This window comes from Muscardinus avellanarius, assembly GCF_963383645.1.
Source record: "Muscardinus avellanarius genome assembly, chromosome: 1".
In the NCBI taxonomy this organism is placed as follows: domain Eukaryota; kingdom Metazoa; phylum Chordata; class Mammalia; order Rodentia; family Gliridae; genus Muscardinus; species Muscardinus avellanarius.
Window position 1 is genome coordinate 7,758,748 of NC_137786.1, and position 23,768 is coordinate 7,782,515.

Below are 23,768 nucleotides of genomic sequence, written 5' to 3' on the forward strand. Positions count from 1 at the left end.
AAACAAGAGAGAAAAAGGCCTGAAGATGCAGCTGAAAGGTAAAATGTCCTCAAGTTCAATCATCAACACCAAAAAAAAAGAAAGAAGCTTTGACAAACATAAACTGGCAAGTTCTAAGAAAAAAGAAAAATGCAGAGAACATCTTTTTATTATTTTATTTTTATTGCTGTACTGTATTCATACATCATAATGGGATAAAAACTTGTGTAGACATACATGCACACATCACCCAGTTAGCCCCTACCCAGTTCCCACACCATTCCCTCCCCATCCCTCCTTCCCATGCTTGGTGTAGTGGTTGACATCTAATATTATAGAAGTTTATCCAAAATTAACAATGATAATCTCACATAACAGATTCATCTGTCTGATATCAAACTTTTGATCACTTAGAGATAACATTTCAGTATTTCTTTTTGCTTTCTTTCTTACCAGAGGATTTTTTTTCTTTTTTTTTTTTAAGGTAAAACTATCGTACTTTTTTTTTTTTTCAGAAAAAGTCTATCCTAACAAGAAATATGAACTCTAAATACCCAAAACACTCTCGAAAAAGAATAAAGGTAGTAGATGTACATTTTCTGATTTCAAACCTTATATAGAAAATCTTAATGGAAATAAATCTCTGGCAACCACACTGGTGCTTTCCTAAAAAAATACTAGAAAGCAGCTCAGTGTGTGATAAGAACAGTGAGCGGGCACCACCTTCCAGTCGGCAGGATTCCACACCTGCCCAGGAAATGTGTAAGGCAACATCTACCGCGGGGCTGTTCACAAGACCAAAACACTGAGAAATTATGCAAGTGTCCTCTGAGGATCCACAAATATTCATCATGTATTCTAGGACCGTGAAAATGAATGGACAGCAGCTCCAATGCCACATACGTAAACATTAAAGCATAAACTGACGGAAAAGATCAAGTGTAATAGGTGATGAGTAAACTGATATTTAGTGCAAATAAAAACCAAGCAGAATAAAATTTTGAATTTGATTAAACTATGTAAGATTGCAGAGAAATGTAAAGGGAAACTTCAAAGCAGGGCTGCCAGGAAATGAATGAACGCCGTGTGGACGAAGTTCAGTGTGGATGCTCCTCACTGCGCCCCTCACTGCCCATCCCAGGGCCTTGCCATGGCAGACATCTATTATTTCCTGAGAGAATCAAATAATCAATAACAAATACTAGAAAGAAGCAGCAAGCTATTATGGGGACAGGCTGTGGACCCTGGTAACTTTACAAATGTGAGAATTTTGTCAATGGGCTGGAAATAAAAGAGCATGCTTTTGGAAAACAAATGCAATAACGTGTCAGGGTAGAATTTACTGAGAACTGGGATAGCAGCACATTCACTTGTTGGAAATGAAAAGACCGAAGTTATAAGTAATAAGATCAAATGAATTATGGCATATCCATACTACTAAATATTATGCTGCTTATAAAACCAATGTAGCAAAACTCAATATTCTGGCATATAAATCCAATAATGATGTTGAGTGAAAGCAAAGTATAGACATTTATTTATCTACATTGAGACAAACAGAGAAAGAAAAATCCAATATTTGACTGAAATAAACCAAATAAATAACTTCTGTTTTATGTCCGTAGGTGTAAAGCAAAGAAGCATAGTTACTCCTAGGCAGTTGGGTCATTTAAATATATATTTCTATACTGTTTAAATATATATTTCTATACTGTTTAAATATATATTTCTATACTGTTTGAATTTCAACAAGCATGGATTATTTTTAATTTTGAGCAAGTAAAAGTATTTAATTTTTAAATAAATGAAAATGAAGAAACTAGTCTTTTGAATTATCTAGAGATGCTAATACCCATACTTGGATTCAGTGTAGGTTCAACCTGCCAGGTATACAGAATGGAAAGTACTAGAAAGAAGAGCTACTGGAAGATGGAATAGAGAACAGAACGGTTAGGAAGAAAGGAAGAGCGGCAGGCACAGATCTGATGGGGCAGAGGCAGACCTAGCATCAGTGTTCTCCAAACGGGACAGGGAAATGCTAGTGTTCACACTCCGTGGCGGGGGAAGAATAACGGGAACAGTGAGTCAGAGCTAGACATTTCCCAAACCACAACCTCTTACTCTCTGCTCACTAGATTCCTTTTACCTGGGGACAAACTTCACTCTCACCACAGAAAATGAAATTGGTCTTATCGGCCCCGTCAGAGAAGCTGTTTTATGCAACGCTCTCAGCTTATGCCAAGCAGCAGCACAGAGGCGCACCACGCTGACCAGCCCTGGCAGTGTGGTCTCCAAGTAGCACCATCAGTGTGGCAAATTGCCCATGCCTGTGAAATCACTGCAAGAGAAGTAGGGCTGCGTGTTTATTTCCTCTCTAAGCAACAGACCATTTTTTTTTGTTGAGTAGATGAAAGTGGAATACCTTTGCTATCAGCTCATGCAAGAGGCAAAATGTTAGGACTTATCTTGCCATTCAGGAAAGTGCCTGGAGTTCCTGTGACCGTGACCCTGGCCGTCACACAGGGGCAGCTCCTTCAACACCAAGGAGAATCGAAGGGATGGGCTGGGCTTTGGGGAATGAACACCTCATTCTGAGGTCAGATGTTTTCCAAGATTTCACCATCTTGAGGTTACCTCCTTGCATGGACGGACCTTTCAAGATTAGTAAATAATCCCATGGATCACAAATAAGTGAGTTGTACAAGAAAGTTTCCTGGGAAGTCCAGATAAAAAAGTTGCTTTCCAATTTATAGAATCAGGTATCGCTTTAATAAACACTAGTTTAAAAAAAAAAAACAGTGATTGCTATGCCTGTTTAAGAGATTGCTCTTTGATTTGATAAACACATAGATATACATACTCAAATAAAATATACTAAGGGGATTAAAAGTATTCATAAGCTTTGCCTAACTGATTTCATCTTTACAATATGCTCCAAAGAAACCCATCAGAGATGTATTGAGTGTATTTTCTTATTTGCTATACTCTTGATACTTTAACATTTAGGGCTGTGATCCTAGAGAAATTGCCCCTTCCCATGGCCAGCTCATTTACCTAAAAGGAAATACTAAGCTAGAGCCCACTGCCAGCCATCTGCTTCATCAGACTCTCACACACCAAGCAAAACCTTCCTTCCTTCCTCCTCCCCTTCTCCTCCTCCTCCTCCTCCTTCTCCTCTTCCTCCTCCTTCTTCTTCTTCTTCTTCTTTCTCTCTCTCTCTCTCTCTCTCTCTCTCTCTCTCTCTCTCTACCACACACACACACACACACACACACACACACACACACACACACACCAGTTTCATGCAAGAGACACACAGAGACTGGCCCTGGCCCTATAGCCCAGAACTTCCAAAAGTTATTCAGGTGGCCTGATCCTAAACCTCCTTCCAGTCCCTACCTGGTCTCACCCCTTCCTTTTCCAGAGAGACGCAGTCAAGTATCCGGGCCCTGCCCTGCCCTCTCCCCCCTTCTGTTTCCTGATGTCCCCTGATCCTTCCCTGTGTGTCCTCATATGAGGATACATGCCTCCTGTTTAAACGTTCACATGATAATCGTTTCTTGTTTTCCCTCACACAGCATAATTTATTTTTTTAAACCCAAGTTCAACTTTAACACAGATTTCAACACAGATTTACACTGAGGTGTATTTGTCCTAGTCTCCTTCTTATGTGTTAAAAGAGTGATCTGGAAGCATCTACAGAAAGCCCCCAGCATACAAGGGTTTGATTTAGGACCTTATGATTTTATGGTGGTGTAAAAGAGATATGCACAACATAAATAAACCATACATTACATTTCGAATTTGGATCTTTTCCCAGGTTGGAGATATCAGTCTGATCCTCTCTAAGATGCTGGGCGGCGGCAGCTCAGCAACTTAGCGAGACCCTCTTTCAACATAAAATTAAAGTTGGGCTGGGGATGTAGGTCAGAGGTAGAATATTCATGGGTTTTAATCTCCAGTACCATAAAAAATAAAAAAGGGATTTAACATCTAGAGAAAATGTACCTAAACATTAAAGTATTCTGAGATATGAGGTTCTCCATATATTTAACACTTTGGGGGCTGTTTTTGCAACTGTACTGCAAATGAGCAAGTATGACCATTTTAATAAAAATATTATGGCTGGGAGTTATGGTTCATGCCTATAATCCCAGTGCTTGGGAGGCTGAGATAGAAGGATTGCAGGTTCCAAGCCAGTCTTAGCAATTTAGCAAGGCCCTCGGCAACTCAGTGAGACCCTATATCAAAATTTTTAAAAATAGGCTGGGAGTATAGCTCAGAGGTAGAACACCCCTGGGTTCAATCTCCAGTACCAAATATAATATATACTGTTTTGCTGAGGGAATGCTGCAAAAGAAAATGAAGATGGAGGGAAAAATTAAGCACACTCTCCAGTTTGTATCGTATGGAGAACTGATGTGGTTCTACTGAGCCCAGACTCCATAAATTCATGATGCATAGTTATAGTTTAAGATGCTATCTAGAATGTGCAAGGTGGTCCAAAAGACCACTTTTAAATATTTTTAAAAGAACCAGAATTCCTTTATGTTTTCCAAGCTGGAAAACCAGTCCAAAAAAACCTCAACCCAATTGATGGCACCATGAGGTTCATGATTCCTAGAGCCTGGTATCTACGTGAGTATGTTCTGAGAGGGAAAACCCACCCTCAACACCTACAGAGAGAACTAAATCAGATTCACATGGTATATCTTCCCTCTCTGCAGGAAATTCCACAGGGCCAAAGACTTTACCCACAGCAAGAAACTGGAATTCAACTCTGATTTTTTTTAACCTAAGAACCACATTTACCGAAGACCTTCCCTGACTGAAGCAAAAGCAGAAAAGCACAAATCAAGAAAAACACTGTGGTGCTCAGAAGCCAAGATAAAATATGACACCAGTCTGGCATCAGACTACACACACTGGTGGTGGCCATCCATAACTTCCTAAACAGAAACGAGAGCTAAGGTCTGCAACAACGACATAGCCAGCACTCCGCTGTCTTGCAAGCTTCCCCCACATATCACACTGAAGATAAAAGACAATGAGATCACAACCCTTCCAGAGCACAGTGCACTGTTCCAGTATTCCTCACCCGTGGTTAATGGCGATTCTCACAGCTCAGAGCAGGAAAGGTTAAAGAAAGAGTCAAGAACTTGAACATGTTGAAAAAATAGTTTCCTAACAGATGAGAGTCATCTAGTGTAGAGAAGAGCCTGGGTATCTTAGGAGGACACAGAACTACAGTCTGGGTGTGCCTGCAGCCCTCCAGGGGAAAAGTCTTTTACATTTTCCAAAGACACCCACACAAACATTGCTATTTTCTGTGTTCAATGGCATGGGAAACTTTGGGGGGAATATGAGTTTGAGAATCACAGAACTCAGTTGAATCTGGCAAGAAGGTGATTTAAGAAGTGAACCTTCTAGTCCCAGCTTATCAACCATTGAAGCAGTGGCAATATGAGAACTCAAATCCACATTTGTTTAATTTAAAAAACATTACGTAGCCGGGCATGGTGGCGCACGCTTGTAATCCCCGCGCTTGGGAGGCGGAGACAGGAGGATCGCGTAGGTTCGAAGCCAGCCGCACTTGCTGGTTTAGGAGATCCTGTTTCCAAATAAAAATATAAAATAGGTCTAGGAGTGTAGCCCGGAGGTAGAAGGGCTTCCAGGAACCCCAGTACCACCAAAAAAAAAAAAAAACATTACGTAGTCCTTTGTCACCAATGGTATGAAAACTGATTGCCTCAACCTGATAGTTTTGCAAAAATATTAGATCATCACTACTGGAGAAGAAACTGCAGTTTTAAGTTTGCAAAAAGAATGTTACATTTCATATGTAAGTTAGTAAGTATTAAAATGCTTGTCTCTCCGTGAAAGGGAATTCCCAAGACCTAGCAATCCCACTCCTACATACATACCTAAGAGAAATTGCAACATACATCTACACAAGAACTCGAGCATGAGTGTTTATAGTAATGCCATTCTTAAATTAGTCCAAAAAGTAGAGATGACCCGAGTGTCCATCAACTAATGAGTAGTGGATGAAGAAAGTGATACAGCCCACGATGCAATGTTATCCACCAGAAAAAGGGAATAAAATGCTAACAGACGCTATGCCAGGGATAAAGCTACAAAACACTAAATGAAAGTAACCAGTCAACAAAGATTGCATATCTTATGATTAAACATATATACCATATCTAAAATAGACAAATTCATACAGACCGAATATAAATTACCAATTGCCAGGGATTAAAGCAGAAATGAGAACTGCTAATAGGCATTTTTTATATTTTATTTTATTTATATGTGGAACATACTGAAAATGGTATACATTTAAACTGTGCTTGGTGCCCCCCCCACAGTTCCTCTTCCCCCCTCCCAACAATGAGTGTCCAGGTTAACCATGCTATATTCATATTTTTACACACATTCAGATGTAGCTCCTCCATCAATCAACCTCAGCCTTCTTCCTTTCCTATCCTTTCCATTCTATCCATTCTGGCTTTGCTGAAGTTTCCCCTCCATTATCTGGAGTCCCTCTGGTATCTCCACTACTCCCTAGCTGGAGCATATTAGAGAAAACATATGTCCCTTCTCTTTCTGTGCTTGGCTAATCTCACTTAACATAATGTTCTCCAGATCTTTCCATCTTCTTGCGAATGCTATGATTTTCTTCTTCTTTATAATGGAGTGATCAAAATTATCTAAAATTAGCAGTAGTGGTTACACGACTCTGTGAATGTATAAAAATGATACGAACAGTAAAAGCATGAATTTGATAGCATGTGATTTATACCTCAAGTAAAGCTGTTATAGAAAATGTATAGATCCCAACTCAGGCTGCCGATTCCTTGTGATGTTGCTTCCAGCAGAAAGAGCTGTGGGTAAAGAAGGAAGGTTGGGCTGCGGCAGATTCCCAGGAGGGACTTTGGGGTGTCTTTTCAGTCTGGGGATAAGGAACTTCAGTGGGGCGTCTTGTGGAGAACACACAAAGGAGCAAGTTCCTCATAGTTGGAGCCTTTAAAAGTCTGGGTTCACTTTAGCCTGAAATAGACTTGCAGGAGCATAAGCTCCTTTTACATGAAATAGTAAAAGGGTCATACAAAAACCAATGTAAAACTAACACTTTCGTTCAATATGAGCCCAAAGCACAGTTTTCATTGAAATGTACCAGTTATACAGATATATGTTACCATATACATATTCATGAAGCTACTGATTCTACAATTAAACACCTTATATTATTTATAAGGTAAACTAGTTTAGAATTCATGTTTTCTAGCATTATAAATTACTTCATTTACATAACTTATTTCCACTATTTACTTAATCGTTGTGTTGGTGAAGACCTGGCTTTAGCCCAAGAACTCACTCTTATCTCCAAAATGTACCCTCAGCCAACCTCTAGAGACGGTGCACACACTTCTTCACCCAATCTTAAATACCTCAGCTTTCTTCCAGTGCTAACACAGTTAAAATAGACAGATAGTAGGCTTTCTCCAGTATTGTCACAGTTAAGGAGAACAAGAAGGCAGAACCACTAGGTGTACAAATGGATGGGCTCTAGCTTAAAGAAGCTCTGCCCAAGCACTTAGACACACTACTGCAACCGTGCCTAAGTCACAACTGTTCAAATATTTCATTGTGCACAGTACATAGCACTATATGTCAGGCTAAAAGAATGTTTCCTGTGGTGCCCACTCCTGATTCCTAAACATGGCCTTCTGGAGTCTCAGAACCACCTCAGGGACTGCACATTTCAACCTCCCCATAAGAAGCTTCTATCACGTAACACCCAGGCAGTGACCAGGACTCTGCAGCCGCTCCTGGCTCTCCCCTCAGCTCTTAAATATCAGAAGCGAACCTCCTTCCTCTGTTCCCACAGCACAAGGCTGCCATGAGGGCCAAACTGTCACTACAGTATTTCAGATCACGGAACACTTGGGCTTCCCCTAAATTGCAGTTCTATAAATCTTTAGCAAGCATCTCTTTACAGATTAATCTCTTGACCGTTGGGCAAGATTTTCATCCTCCTGGGGATTTTCTGGGAAAGATTCTCATCCATGGGAGTCTTCCTAAGGAATTTCAAGAGTGAGACTTGGCCCAGGGTCGCTAGCTAAGCAGAACATAGTCATAACAAACAGCTGCCTCTCTGTCACTAGCCCCATACCAGTGTCTCTGGGCAGGCCAGCACACGGTCTTCATGGTACAACAATAAATTAAATGTCAGCTCATCTTCCTTGAATCAAGCCATATGAGCTGCTGCAGAGAGTTGTCTCCACCGATCTACAGCATGCAGAAGCATGTCCTAATTTGCTATTACACATGCTTATAACAAGGAACTTACACACACACACACACACACACACACACACACACACACCTCAGATGCCAAAATCATTCATGTTCTACTGGTCCCTCTGCTTTCTTAATGTCACTCAATAAAGGAAGATCTTTAATACATCTACATAGTCCTACAATTAATAAGATAATGTAAGCTGGGGACCAGCACTAATTAGCTCCATTATGAACACATAACCACAGACTTGAAAGGACCTGATTTGGACGACTTGAGAGTCTATCAACACTTCTCTCTAGGTTTCTTAGAAGTGGCATGTCTCGACTTCATCTTGGATTCTGCGATGCAAATGTAATGATTCCACAGGTCCTTCGAGCTGTTTCTAGAACCAGAGGTGAGTTTGTCATGTGTCCTCTCTTCCGCATTTGTGACTTAGGAGGACTTACAAACTTTACCCAACCCTCCTTCCTCATCTAGGGAATGCTAGTACCATCTACCCTTCAAGGTATTGGTGAGGACCTAATGGGCTCATGGTTTTAATGCTCTCAATGTACAACTGGGCGAAAGTAAGTGGCCATTAAATGGACCTGTGGAGTGAGAGCCTTCTCTCCCTGCCCCAGTGGCGTCCTGTTGAGTCATATCTGACTTGCTGCTGCCTTTTTGTCCATCTATCAGCATCATGGCTTAAGCATCTCTGCCAGGACCCTCTAGGCTTGTTCCTGCCTCAGTTCCCAAGCCCTGGCCACCAAGATGCAGCACAGTATCACTCTGTACCCTCCTGCCTCACAATTCCATGCATCCTGGAGCCAGCATCACTTCCATACCCAGGCACACTCTGCTCACTGTGATCTCAATGCCTTCTCAAAAGGACATTTCTCATCTTCTCATCTATTTTGTAGAAAACCCACTGCCAAAATATTCACAAAACTATGATATCAATCTACTCTCATCCACCATGAGAATTATTTCTTCCTTCCACTTTGCACTCAAAAAAAACATTGCATACACCTTCTACTATTCCATTTACACAGGGTGTAATTGTTTATGAACTTCATCCCCCCAACAAAAGCCCGTGGGCAGAGACACTAATCGGTAAGGCCTTTCCTGACAATAGAGCGGAGGCCTTAAGTGTTACAGGGATGGAGTCAATGTTTACAGGAAAAAGGAGGAAGTCAGGAGAGAAAGCCCAGCCCTTCTATCAGCCATCTTGAGATTAAGCTCCTGCCTGTCCCTTGCTGACTGGGAGACCTCAGGCAAGTTAATTCACTTCTCAAAGGCTCCATTGCCTTCCTGCAAAAGTAGGATATCATTATACTTTCCCTGTGGGCTGCTGTAAATATTCTAATATTGAATTCTTTCCAGGCATCACCGACAGTGACTAGCGTTCAGTGATTAACACATACCTGCTGTCACATTATAATGAAAATTGGAACCCTTAATTTTAAGCCATCTCATACTCTGTTGAAAAACAGGCCATCCTCTTTGCTGAATAGTCCTTGCCAGCCACTCAGAGGCTTAATCCTTGGAAACAACTTAATGAAACAGAAGAGAATGAGAGAAAAAGATCAACAGAAATTAACTATATACACATCACTCTCTTGCCACTGGAGCTGGTCAGACACGCGGCAGAAGTCTGGATATGAAATCCCAGAGCATTTACACTGCAGTTCTACAATAAATTGTCTTTAAAAGAAGTATGCATAGTCGGATGTGGTGGCACATGCTTGGAATCCCAGCATTCAGGAGGCCGAGACAGGAGGATCTTGGTTCATGGACAGCCTCGGCTACTTAGTGAGGCCCTTTGCAACTCAGTGAGACCCTGTTTTAAAATAAAGAATAAAAAATAGGGCTGGAAGTGTAGCTCAGAAATGGAATGCCCCAGGATTCCATCCCCAGTGCCACCAAAATTTAAAAAAAAAAAGAAATATGGACGAATCCCATGCAAATTTCCATCTATAAAAGCCATCATATGTTCCTGAACTATGGCAACATGTGTTTTCATTAACTGCCTGGAAGAGGTTAAACTAAGCAGAATACATCAATGATTATTTTTTTTTAATCTGAATCTGATTCATAAAATCAATTCGTTGAAAACAGCACTCTCAGCACTATCTGTGTGTTAAAGAGAAAACTGGGGCCCAAATTGCCTTAAGCCTTGGAATTTGGCTTCATATGCCTGCATTCTTTCTACCAAGGCCAAGCCATGTACAGATTTGGTAATCTGTACCAAAGTCCCTGATGCTGTATTACAAGTTTCCCTATTTAATCAAGTTACTTTGAGATATATGTTTATAATGATGAGTGACTAGAAGAGTCCTTTTATAAAAGACCATCTGGGGTCCCACCCCATAAGCAATTCAAAGACAATTTCCCCTTGTCAGGGAAAACCCATGATTAGATCAAATTCTGATAGCTAGATTTTGAGATCAAAGGAAGGAAAATAGTAACTAATGAGTGAATAAATAGTAAAACCTTCCAGATGGATTGTCAAAGGTAATCCCTCAAAGGTTAATTTATGTAAAGAAGATACTGTGCTACACGCAACCATACACAAGTGCTGAACCACCGCACAGTCCCCTTCTTTGGGAGCAGGTATTAGATTCCAGGAAAGATTATCCAGTCACCCAAAGAAAGAGTGAATAGAAGGTGGCCAGCACTCTAGAGCGTGTTCTCTCACCCACTTTAATGAGGAGCTGTGTGGTTTGGAAGCAACTTCTAAGGTTACAGACTGTGAAGCAAGATAGTCATTATTTTATCCCTCCATGAAAGAACAGGCCCAGGCAGCCGGCCCTCGGATGTTCCAGGAGACCGTGTTTGTACAGGTCAGGAAACAAAACGCGGTGTGCAAGACACCCTGCTGGTTACAGTGGTCCTGCCCTTTCTGAGAGGTGAATAAGAAATAGAAATGGCTTCATGGAAACAGAGGCTTTCCTGGAATCCAAAATTACACCAGAATCCCATCATTTGGACTGTGCAGGTACTCCTGTAAAAGGTGTTCCTGATACCAGGAGCCAGAAATTCTCTCTTATTCAGGGCTTTCCAAACCCAGCCTTGAATTCTAATTCAGAGTTTTCCTCTGGTAGCACCTTTCTTGATTGTAAGCAATTTTTAGGGTCTATTTTTCAGAAAGCCCACCAGAACAGTACTTCCAACCCGGGCCCTCCATTCTCCCTCATTGAAAGGAGTACACGGAGTGGGAGCTGATGAGATTCTGGTGGAGAAAACCATGCCTGGACCTGGACAGATCTGAGTCAAGTGCAGAAGGAAAAGCCATGTTACCTCCAGATTTGTGTGGATGGAGTCAGGACACTGCTCCAGCAGAACTAGAGGACAGTGAGGTGAACCTGAGCTGATGGGTTCCACGTGGAGCCACGGTGCACAGACAAGTGTCAGTAATCAGGAATTAGTTTCCACATACCTTTAGGATGCGGGACTCTTTAAGCTAGGAGTGGTAGCACATGCTTGTAATCCCAGAACTTGGGAGGCTAAGACAGGAGGATCGCAGGTTCCCAGCCAGCCTCAGCAACTTAACAAGGCCTTCAGCAACTTAGTGACATCCTGTTTCAAAATAAAAAATAGTGTTGGGTGTTAGGCTCAGAGATAAACTGCCCCCTGGGTCCAATCTCTGATGCCACACCAAAAAAATAAATAGGGGGAGGGACTTGAAATATGCTTGGTTCTCTCATGTCACTTATTATTTCTTGCACTGAATTGGCCATAAGGAAGATGCCCATGGGTAACTCAGCCCCTGGAGGGAGGCACAGTCGATGTGTCTAACATGCTCACAAGAGAGGTCAGCCGGAGATAGGACTCTCTGGCCAGCAGAAATGACTGAAGTCAGCAAATATCTAGGGCCAGTCTTGACCCACCAAGAAGAAAAGAGTTTCTGGCTTTGAGTCCCCGTGACTGATGACACTACATGCCTTCCACCTAAGTGGAGGATTATAGGAGAGGACTTGTTAAAAATAAACAGAAAATGGATAAAGCAACGCCACCAAGTCTTTCTCAGAGGACTCCACATTCGTATTTGTTCAAAGACAAGTATTTTCCAAATGGCTAGAACATACTCATTGTTAAGTTCAGCAAAGGCATGGATATTAATTTATAACCAGTTAAACAAAGATAAGATAACACAGGCCTTTGGAAGGTTGGCCCATGGGAATAGTCTCTGAAAGATCCCACCCTAGATTTATTTTATAATAAGTATAATAATTAAACCTAGAGAGATTAAAACTAGAATTATTTACTCAGACATGAAACATGCACTTATATCAATGAGATTTGAATGGAGTTATTTTAGAGAAAATAAAAAGAAACACGGATTTTTTTTGTTTAATGGAAAAGATTATGAATGTCAAAAAATATTATGACTTCCAAAAATGCATCAAGTGCCAAATTAAAGCATTAGGTATTTAGGGAATATGTAAAGTATGTATAATGTAATCTACATATTAAAAACAGCTCAAAGAATTTTTACCAGGTAATAAAGAGCTGAACACTACATTTAAGGAAAAGAATCAGAAAGATTGGCTTGAAATTAATAATAAAATATCATGTTGAAAATCAGAATATATCTCCATGGCACTAACACATAAATTGGCAATGTTTGGATCAAAAGAATATACAGAAAAGATACTAAATTAGCCCAACTCAAGAAGATTTGTTGTAGTAGACAGATTTCAAACAGATCCTTAGAAAGTATAAGACAGTAATTGTCACAGACTATGGAAAATGAAAGAAAGATATCAGAATGAGGAATATATTCTATCAAATATTTCATAGAAAAAATCACATTTCCCAGGCCTTCCTACCCTCAGCCTTGCTGTGCTGCAGGACAGGATAGTTTGGGGTTGGGGGTGTCCTGTGAATTGGAAGATGTTTAGCAAAGGTGCTGCCTCTACCCATGAGATGTCAAGAGCACAAAACAGCAGGCTCCACAATCAAGATGATGTTTCTAGATTTGGACAAATGACTAAAGTGGGGGAAGGGAGACAAAATTTCCCCCCTTCCCATGGAGAACCACTGCTGTATAAAAAGTTACAACCTAAAAATATTGCAGACATAGCAAACTAAACATAAAAAAAGAGAATATTCTGGCCTCATTTTCCACAGTTCAATTTCGTTCCCTACTTACTATGCTAATATGAGCTCATAGAAAGTGCTGCACAGACTAATCAAAACTATATCCAGAACAGCAACTACACACAATTTCACCACAATGAAGCGTGGGTTCCACAGATCAATTATATAATGGGAACCAGATAAATGTGCTTCTGTTTCACAGTAACAAAGACTGCCCAGTTCAGTAAGGGAAACGAACGTTGTCAAAATTTGCAAGCAAAGCCTACATCTGACCCATTTTGAAGACCTGAGCAGGAACCACAAACCTCCCAGGGAAAGCGGTCCCTTCGTCATTGGCTGCTTTGTTTTGCTTTGTAGATGGCCACGGGATTAAAAGCCAAGTATGCTCCTGAAGAAGAGGGAATATGATCTTCACATGGATGTTCTACCTCTGAGTTATACTCCCAGCCCTTTTTATTGTTTTACTGTGAAATATGGGTCTCACTAAGTTTCTGAGGGTCTTACTACATTGCTACGGCTGCCTTAAAACATAACGTCCTTCTGTCTCAGCCTCCCAAGTACCGAGAAGGCATGCTGACCCATTTCTTAACACAGCAAAACCTTTAAGCTCTGGATGGTACCTGAAGCAAATGTCACTAGGGGCAAGAGGAGGAGTCTCCAATCCTGCCTCACTATCAATAGCACCACTACCACCATTACTAACATCACAATCTTGAATATCACCACCGCCATGACCCCTGTTCCCACATGCGCCATCACCACCATCACCAATACTGTCACCCTCAATATCACCTCCACCACTGCTATCACCACCACAATCATCTCTCTACTACTACCGCCACCACCACTACCATCAAATCATTAATACCACCATCGCCACCACAACCACTGGCATCATGACCACCGCCATCATCACCATCATTGATACTGTCACCATCATCACCTCCAATACTATCACCACTACTATATCTAGCACTACAACCACCATCGCCATCATCTCATTGCCACCATCAGCATCATCCTCATTACCACCATCAGCATCATCCCCATTACCACCATCAGCATCATCCTCATTACCACCATCAGCATCATCCTCATTACCACCACCACCACCACCACCACCACAACAACAACAACAACAGATAAATAGAAGTCTCACCTGCCAAGCATGGACTCTTATAACCCTGCACAAGGCTCCAGCAAAAAACCCTCTCCTTGAACATTGTTAGCACACAAAACCACTCCAGCACACCCTTCCTAACTACACTACTCTTTTCCACATCTAGGACCTCTATATTATCACAACTTGCTCATGCTGTTCGTCTGGTCTGGGACATCACTCTACACAAAGGTTTAGATTACCAACTTAACAAATTTTTAGATTACCAACTTATTAAGTCAAGATTCAAACATATTAGATATGCAGTAAATATTGAAACTGCTCAGAAATTCCAAAAATTCCCTCCATGTCATGTTATGAAATAATTACCCCAATGGATGAGTGACCATTTATTTATCTCTTACAGTGCTTAGAGAAGCCAGGAATGATTCTAAGTATCTTATATTTATAAACTAATTTATCCTCATAACAATGTAATAAAAGGGCTACCACCATCATCTTCATAATTATCTCTATTGTTGTCTTACATATGAGAAACTGAGGCACCAGGTATGAAGAAGCATGTTCAAGATCACAATCAATAGATGACAGAGTTGAGATGAGAGCCCTTGAGCCCAGGCAGTGGTATGGTGTCTCTGGGATCTCTGGGTCATCCACCTAGAGGCCATTCTAAACTGCAAACTTCCAAGGCACATTCAATGTTTAAGCAATCTTTCTAAGTCAATGCCCTGGAATGCAAAAGAGCTCCAGAAACATAGGTAACTGATTACTGACAGGTTTTCTAAAAACAAAATTCTATTTTTAAAAGCCTGGAGCCTGAACTGCCTTTACTCCAAGCCCATTTTGAAAAAAATATGGGGCCATTTTTAACATGTCTTTAGGACCACTCACTTTACCTCAGCCTTCTCTTTCCACAGACATAGAAGCTGAGGCCCCAGAGGGAACATTGTCTGCCCAAGAGCCACTGACCTAGTCGGCAGCAGAGCTGAAACCAGAATCCAGGAGCCTTGGTGCCAACCGGATGCCGTTAAGGCATCCTTTGTCACCTGGGCCCATCCTCAAATGGGGTTTCTATACAAAAGTGTTCTTTCACATCTACCGGGTAAGAAAGATTGCTGAAGACACAGGAAACTTGCCAGAAAAGCCAAAAGATAATCATCTACCCTAACATCCTCTCTTTTTCACTAACCCTACAGTGTTCAACACAAGCACAGTGAAATTCAGGTTCAGGTTGTACCTTCATCTAAGGAATTCAAAGTCCTTCATAGGAAACCCTGCAACAAAAACATCAGTGATCTGCCAGGCTGAGTGCGGGGCTCAGCAGGACCTGAAAACCTAGGTCCCTCTGTCCCTCCGTTGTGATCAGAGGCAAGCTCTCCCCACCACAACTGTGCCGGGAGCTTCTCTGTGTGTAGAGGAGGCTCTCTGGCTGGAGCTCCACCAGTGATTTATTCACTGACCTTTGGACCTTCCTCTCTTAAATCTTTCCATGACTAATTTTCTCCCCGCAGAAAAGCATACTTCTCCTTCGGAGGAGGTGTTGAGAAATCAGTGAATTTACCTGGTAGAACAGCAAAAAGCCCCAGGACATGGGCATTAGATGAGGGTTGTGTCTTTACCACGGTGGTTCCTGTTGCTCTTTCATGCAGCTGCCCAGATCAGAGCCGGCTGGTGGTGGAAAAGACCTTGGAAATCTCTGATATTCACCAACAAGCAAGATTCCCTACTATTCTCCTTTTTGGACTAAGATTAAGCAGCATACTCTATTCTTTACCTAGGAAGCTTGTTTTCCCTGCATTTGGGCACAATGCAATCCTAGCTGATAAAAAATTTACATAGCTTCCTATTAAAATATGCATAAAGATAATTAGCTGGGAAGGAAAAAAATCTCTCTGAGTTTTATCATGAGAATTGCTACCCTTTTAGAAAGTACAAGTTAAAAGTTAGTGCTAGAAGTTTTATTTTCCATTAGCTTTAATTTACTTTTATTAAATAAAAGAATGTGTAAGGAACAGATAAACAGGCACCTAAACCTACAATAATTAGACAACAGAAATAATACTACCTTGTGGGTCTACCTATTAGGAAAGTAAAAAATTAATAAGAAAAATAATAACAATAAACTCCCAGGATGTTACTGAAACCTTATTAATATATAGAATGCAAAACTAATAAATTTTCTTGGGTGCTACATACAATGCAAAAAGTGAATTTCTTTGCTGATTCCTTTGCTCAAAGCTCTCCCTTCCATTTTTCTGACCTGTTTCACCTCCTGCCCTCCTGGCATCCAGTAGTCAACCGGTCCATGACTGGAATTTTCATTTTATTTGTCTTTACTTGCAAGGCATCCAGGATATTCTTTTCACTGATTACAAGTAAGTAAATAAAACAATCTGAAAATTAAGAAGGAAAAAAAAAAAGACGAGCTGCCTACATTGCTACTACCGACTGTTCTCTATCTACTCACTATATTTATTCTTGAGTTATAGCAAATGACAATTTCCATCTGGACTTTTTCTTTTTTTTCACAAAGGCGTTTCTCATTTCATCCTGTGATAATTTGAAAAACTATGTACACTATGTAACCATAAATAAAATAGCTTACAGCACCACTCCAAAAATTATCCTCAACCTTCAGGCTTGCTAAAGTAGTTATTCCAGCCAAAGAAAATGAAATAGCAGCAGATGGCTACAGGATGGGAAGGGAGGAATCAAATGTGAGGGCTTCCGCATGTTCTCTGCTGTGCTACTGATTATTCGAGGGGCTCCAGGGTTTAATACATCTTCTTAATTGGACACCATTTAGCTCAGTCACGAAGCCAAAGCAGACAAATAGGATGTAAGCTTTTGCATATGGACTCCATACTTTGCCCTCTATATTCTGGCATTAAAAGTCTGTCCCATCTCATCTGAACGCAAATCCTAGTAACCCTGAGCTGTGGTAAGGAGAAGTAAAGAGGTCTCCAGTTTCTCATGCCTGAAACACACCTGAGCCACTTTTTCTCTTTATGCTAGTGCAGCCGAATACAGACTTGGAATCAGGTCTCATCATTAGCACATGTCATCCTTTGCCATGAAGACAGTTCTATTGTTCCAGTCCAGTGAATTAAACTGTGCTCCTGAATTACCAACAAGGGATGGAAGAAGTAGGAAGTAAAAATTAACCACGTATCCACCAAACAGGAGACCCATCTTAAACCATGATTAGAAAATATGACCACCTAAAAACTTCAAGAGGACAAACCAAGACTAGTTATGGCCAAATAATATCAGCTACCAACACAAAAGCTTTCCCTTAGAATGAGACAGGGGTTCTTGGCTAAATTTATGCAAGGTATAGCCTCAGATGGAAGAGTCTGCCTCTCCAAGGAAGGCAGTGTCTTGTCCCAGGAAGTGATGGGAGGATAATCGATCTCTCATGAATTTCAGGTGTCTTCATCCTTTATTTATCCTTTCTTTAGTCTGTCCTAATTAGCCCTATAGAACCATTTCTACAAAAAAAAAAAAATCTAACCTACCATTTCATAGATTATGTTATGCCTACAAGATTACGGGTAAAGACCTTTGGGTTGGTCATGTTGATTGATTTATTGTATTTTTTTAGACTTACAGACTGGGGATGGGGGGGACATACATTTTTGTTTTGCTTCTTAGTTTTGTAATGCTGGAGATTGAACCCAAGGCCTCACACATTCTAGACAAGCGCTCTTCCAGTGAGCTGCATTCCAGCGTCAGATCAAGGCTTCATAAAAATAATTTTTAAAAATACATGAATTGCTTTTACCAGGTACTCTATCATTTCATTATTTTTCTACATTGAGCAATCTCCTTTTCATTATTTTCTTCCAGAAGACTTCATTACCATAGCAAAGCATACAGAGAACTACTCACCAGCCCTATCTGGGGCTTGGCACACAATGCCACCCATCTCAGGTACCTGCCACATGGAATGTTTGTGCATGAGTGTTGGCAGGAGGCAGGGCGAAACCTGCATTGGGAAATGACAATTTCCCAACAGTTGTAGCTAGGGGCTACAAAGTCTCTCAGCCTGGTGCTAGGCTCCTAGAAGTCAAAGTGAAGGAGATTTTGGTACTAATGGATAGGTGCTCGGAAAAAAAGGAAATCAAAATATCCTGTGGCAGAACAGGACCAAAATTGTTTCACAAATTGTCAAGAGATGCTCTGGTGACGTAGGGAGGTAAATACTTAAATATATACTACCTATCATAAAAAACCTCAAAGGCAGACTACATAAGATACACAAGGGATTAACTAGTAATAAGGAAGTCAGGATGTGAGGAGAAAGAATGGGTTCTGGCCTTTGGAGAAAATATTTTTAAGATGTAGGCAAAGCACATGCAAGTACTGGGCCGGGTGGGGCGAGGACTCACATGGCTAAGAGGCTAGAATATGCTAACAGTGGGCAAAGCCTCTGAACAGTCCAGCGGGACTCCATAAGGGAAGGCTCCAAAGCTTTGAAAGAGGGCGAATTGGAAAGAGTGAGGTAGCCTGCTGGGGCACATAGCAGAAAAGAAGAGGGGGGCGTGAGTACTTCAGGTGAGACTGAATGCTTGGGATCACTGCAGAAATTGGAGAAATTGAATTGTTATATATGCTCAGCCTGCAAGATAGGGGAGGCACATAATAAGACATGATTTCAGGGTTTGCGATTGTTGTGGTTTTTACATGTGGACAAGAAAAGCTCTATAAGTTTAGCAAAAGTTATATTCCATAGCTAGAATAATGTTCCTGTTTGGGAAACATTCCCACATTCTGAGATTCCCCAATAGCCCAGAATTTACGGAGGCCATCATTCCTTTAAATAAATTAATTATACTTAGTAGAAGCAAGGTGCCTATCAAAGTAGGTGTTAAAATCTCCATAGAACCAGGCGTGGTGGCACACGCTTGTAATCCTAGCACTTGGGAGGCTGAGACAGGAGGATCGCACAGTTTCGAAGCCAGCCTCGGTTACTGAGTGAGGCTCTCAGCAACTTTGTGAGACCCTGTTTTCAAATAAAATATAAAATACGTTTGGGAGTACAGCCCAAAGGTAAAAAGGCCCTGAGCTCCAACCCCAGTACCACAAGAAAAAAGAAAAACATCTCCATAAATGAGCAAAACTCACCAGAAAAACATTGAGAGACAAGATTTCTTAACTTTTTTTTTTAGGAGGAGGAGCTGGTTTGTTACATCACCCCCTGTCTTTCTTGCTTACATGGGTGACTTAAAATGATACTTGACTCTTTTGTCACTGTGAAATAAAAACTTATTATTCATTATGTAATTATTTTAGGAAAACATATTACATGCACAGACACTATTATAACCATCATATTTCATTCTAATAATATTAGAGATTTTAAAGGATATCACTGAACAAAATTAATTTCATTTACAAGAAACGAAGTCTAAAATACGGAAAACCACTCAGCCACATTCAAGATCTAGCAAATCAGCTACTTGTATGAAAACAACTGCCTTCAATAACATGACTTTTTTCCATAGCTCTTTACACTGATGTCTATGCAATAGTCTTGCTACAAGAGCATAAGAGAAAAAGGTGTCCCTTTGGTTAGATTTGATGGCATCAGTCTATATTTAGTATTTAAGTATCAGGACTCCTGAGCTGAACATAGTGCTACTCTCCTGTACTTGGGAGGCTGAGACAGGGGGATCATGGGTTCAAGGCCAGTAGATGTTAAATTAGAGAGACTTTGTTTCAAATAATAGGGCTGGGAATGTAGTTCAGAGGTAGAATGCCCCTGAGTTCAATCCTTAGTACTGTGCAATAGATAGATAGATAGATAGATCCATATATATCATATATTATCATATATATGTTTAACAGTGAGATTATATAGATTGATAGATATTCCCAGTTTCTAGGAACTCAACTACACACACACACACACACACACACACACACACACACACACACACACACGCATTCAGGGATCCTGCATAAATAGCAACAGATGGATGTAAGTGTATTTTCAAATGTTTAGGGGTCATTGGCTCAACTTTTTACCAAGCATAATATAAACACATTGCAATGTTCTGAAGTAGAAATCTTCCCACAAATGCAACATCAAAGTCATCTAAAACTTTAGTAAACTAAACCTACTCATTTAAAGAACATATTAAGCCAGGCGTGGTGGCGCACACTTGTAATCCCCGCGCTTGGGAGGCAGAGACAGGAGGATCTCACAGGTTCGAAGCCAGCCGCGCTGGCTTAAGAGACCCTGTTTCAAAATATAAAATAGGTCTGGGAGTGTAGCCCGGAGGTAGAAGGGCTTCCAGGAACCCCAGTACTACCAAAAAAATAAAGAAAGAAAAATAATAATAAAGAACATATTAACCATAGAACCAAAAGAATGAAATCATCAGCCATTTCCCCAGTATTAGAACAAGGGCTTTTGAGTCAGTAGATGGAGAATGAATCCTGGCTTTATGAAAGTTCTTAGAATAATTACCTGGCTTCTACATCTATGCTTTATCTACTAAATGAGACCACGAGTCCTTTACCAGCAGGATTCTTACCATGACTGATAGAAATGACATATATAAACACCCAGGATGGTGCCTGCAGGTAGCAGACGTGCCATAGATCGTATGTCCTTCATACAACACTGCCCTATAATTATTACACCATCTCATACACAGCTCTCACTCTGGATGTGACTGGATGTGACCCATTGCCTCTCAAAGCTGTCTACTTGATACAAAAGAAAAACGTGACCTCCATAAGACAGGACAAATGTTTCAGTGGCTACACATTGGACTCAAATTAGTCAGAGATTGGTGTATTCAAATGATCTGTCAACTATTAAAGGATTTCTACATGTAGCTACTAGTAAGACACAGATTTGGAAATATTGCTTTCTTAAGCAACATTTCATTCCAGAAAGGAAACAAAGCTTTGGCCAATATAAGAAAAGATTTGCACCAGTCCCGGGAACTCAACTGCACACCTGCAGTGACTCTTTAGCTAGAAGATGGAGCTCTCCTACCTCAGAGCATCACTGAGCACAGATATGGGTGAGATGTGCTGGGCCCAGGGCAGGATGGGAGTGGCCCAGGGCAGGACCCAAGCCAGAGAACAAATAAGTACCAAAGAGGACATAGGAAACTTAAATCTACTCCATGCATGTGCTACAATATAAAAGTTATTATTTCATTTAATATTAATTGCATTAAAATCATTTTTTATAATTTTTTCATCGCCTATCTTGTTTCTTTTTCTTTTTTTCCTTTTAACTGGCAAATTGTCAAAGAGACAAGAAAGAAAAAGTACACCCAGAGGGATGGTCTAAGCAAATTGGGTGGAATTTTCTTTTAAATAAAATGGGAAACACATGTAATAGAAACACTGCTGAACACCTATCAAATCAAAATGACTCCTGTCCACATCATCATAATTCACTCATTGGTTTACAGCTGTACTCTATTTCAAAGAATTTCTCAGATTCGTGTGATGTTCTGCAGGGTAAGAAGTGGCTTCAAGTTTCAGATTTAGCTTAAAAATACACAATGTAAAATCTGCCATCGCTGGACAACTTTCTTCTTTGGGTCACAAGAGAGAAAGAGAGGAATGAAGAAAACCAGGAAGGAAAGAAGGAGGGAGAGAAAAGAAAAACAGAGACACAGTATCCTTTCCAAGGCAGCTTTAAGTTGAAGCCACTCAACTCAATATGTCCTGCAGCTTTCAAAGGTGACACTAAAAGGATTTTTACCTTGTGGTCCCACACATTTTTCAGTAAGTCTTGTGCTATCTTGGAGAGAGTTCAGTAAAATTAAGGCAGACAAATGAAACCATATTGGATTATCAGATCATACACTGACTCCCAAAATTCTCCTAGAGCAACAGTCTCAATTTCTTCTACCTTTCTTTCACACTGAAAAGCACCAGTATGCAAATGAGGGAGAAAAATGTCAGGAATTAGAAAACTGGGGTGTCACAGAAGATAGAGGTTAACTAAGGCTGTATAAAGACCAGACTAACCCATTTCTGACCACTGGTAACTACAGGATGGACCGCAACATCATCCCTCCTCCAAAGGCTGACCCCATCTCTCCTAGCAATGAGCAAGGGCACTGGGGTCCCTCTGGGGAAGGAAGAGCAGGCTTGTTCACCTGTTCAGGGGGTATCATTCATTCCTGTAAGGTCAAGAATATCACCCAAAGCAACACTGGAGCTATAGTGCAAGTTCAAAGCCTGACCTTCAGAAATTTATGGCTACCTAAGTACACACAACATCCTCATAATTCATATTTGCCCTTACTTTTAATTTTGTAAGGTACATTTAGATTAGTAGTTCAGCCAAAAAACCCGGGGTGATTTTACCCACCCTCTTCTCGGGAACATTTTGCAATGTCTGAAAACAATTTTGCTTTCACAAGTAAAGATTCTACCAGTATCTAGTGAGGAGAGGCCAAAGATGCAGATAAATATCCTCTAATGCACAGAAAACACCCCACAAGAAGAAATTATCCAACCTAAAATGTCAATACTAATAAGATTGAGAACCCACATCAAAGACGGACAGACAGACAGACAGACAGACAGACAAAGAGCAATTCAGAGAGTGTTATGACCAATAAAGAGAATAGAAATTGGCCAAAGCCAGGATTTTTTAGCATTAAAACCTTTCATAGCTACTAAAATAGAAAACTCAGTACAGTTATTGAACAACTTTCTAAATATCTTTTCTATTCCTATACAGACCTTTTCTGTATTCTGTTATGCAAAAATAAGAGAGGCAATTTATAGCCAGCATTCCAATTTTCTACTGTAGTATTTTAAGATGATGCTACTTTTACATTTTACCCATAAGTATCACACAAAAAATAAAGCATGGTGGACACAATTCTGGGGAAATTGTTTTTCAGAAAGCATTTTTAGCACCCTATGCTATAACTCTTAATTAAAAATGTAATCTCACTGGATGTCACATGCAGAATAGATTCGCCATTTCTACTTAAGCACATCATCAGCTTGGGTAATTTTTTTTTAATTTTTCACATAAATTTCCATTTTGTAAGCCCCTAAGTAGGATACCGGATTGTGCATTTTTCCCTCTCAACTACCCATGTCATTTGATGGGGAAGCCACCAGTTCCCAGTTATTCCCCAGCTCCACATATAATTTGCAAAAAAGGAACCGATCGTTACTTCAAGAATGACCAGGAATCTTCCCTTCACCTGATCCCATAATTACTTTCTTTTCTCTTGAGACATTTTCTCCTTCACCTCCTGGGTCTTGTGCTAATCACCACAG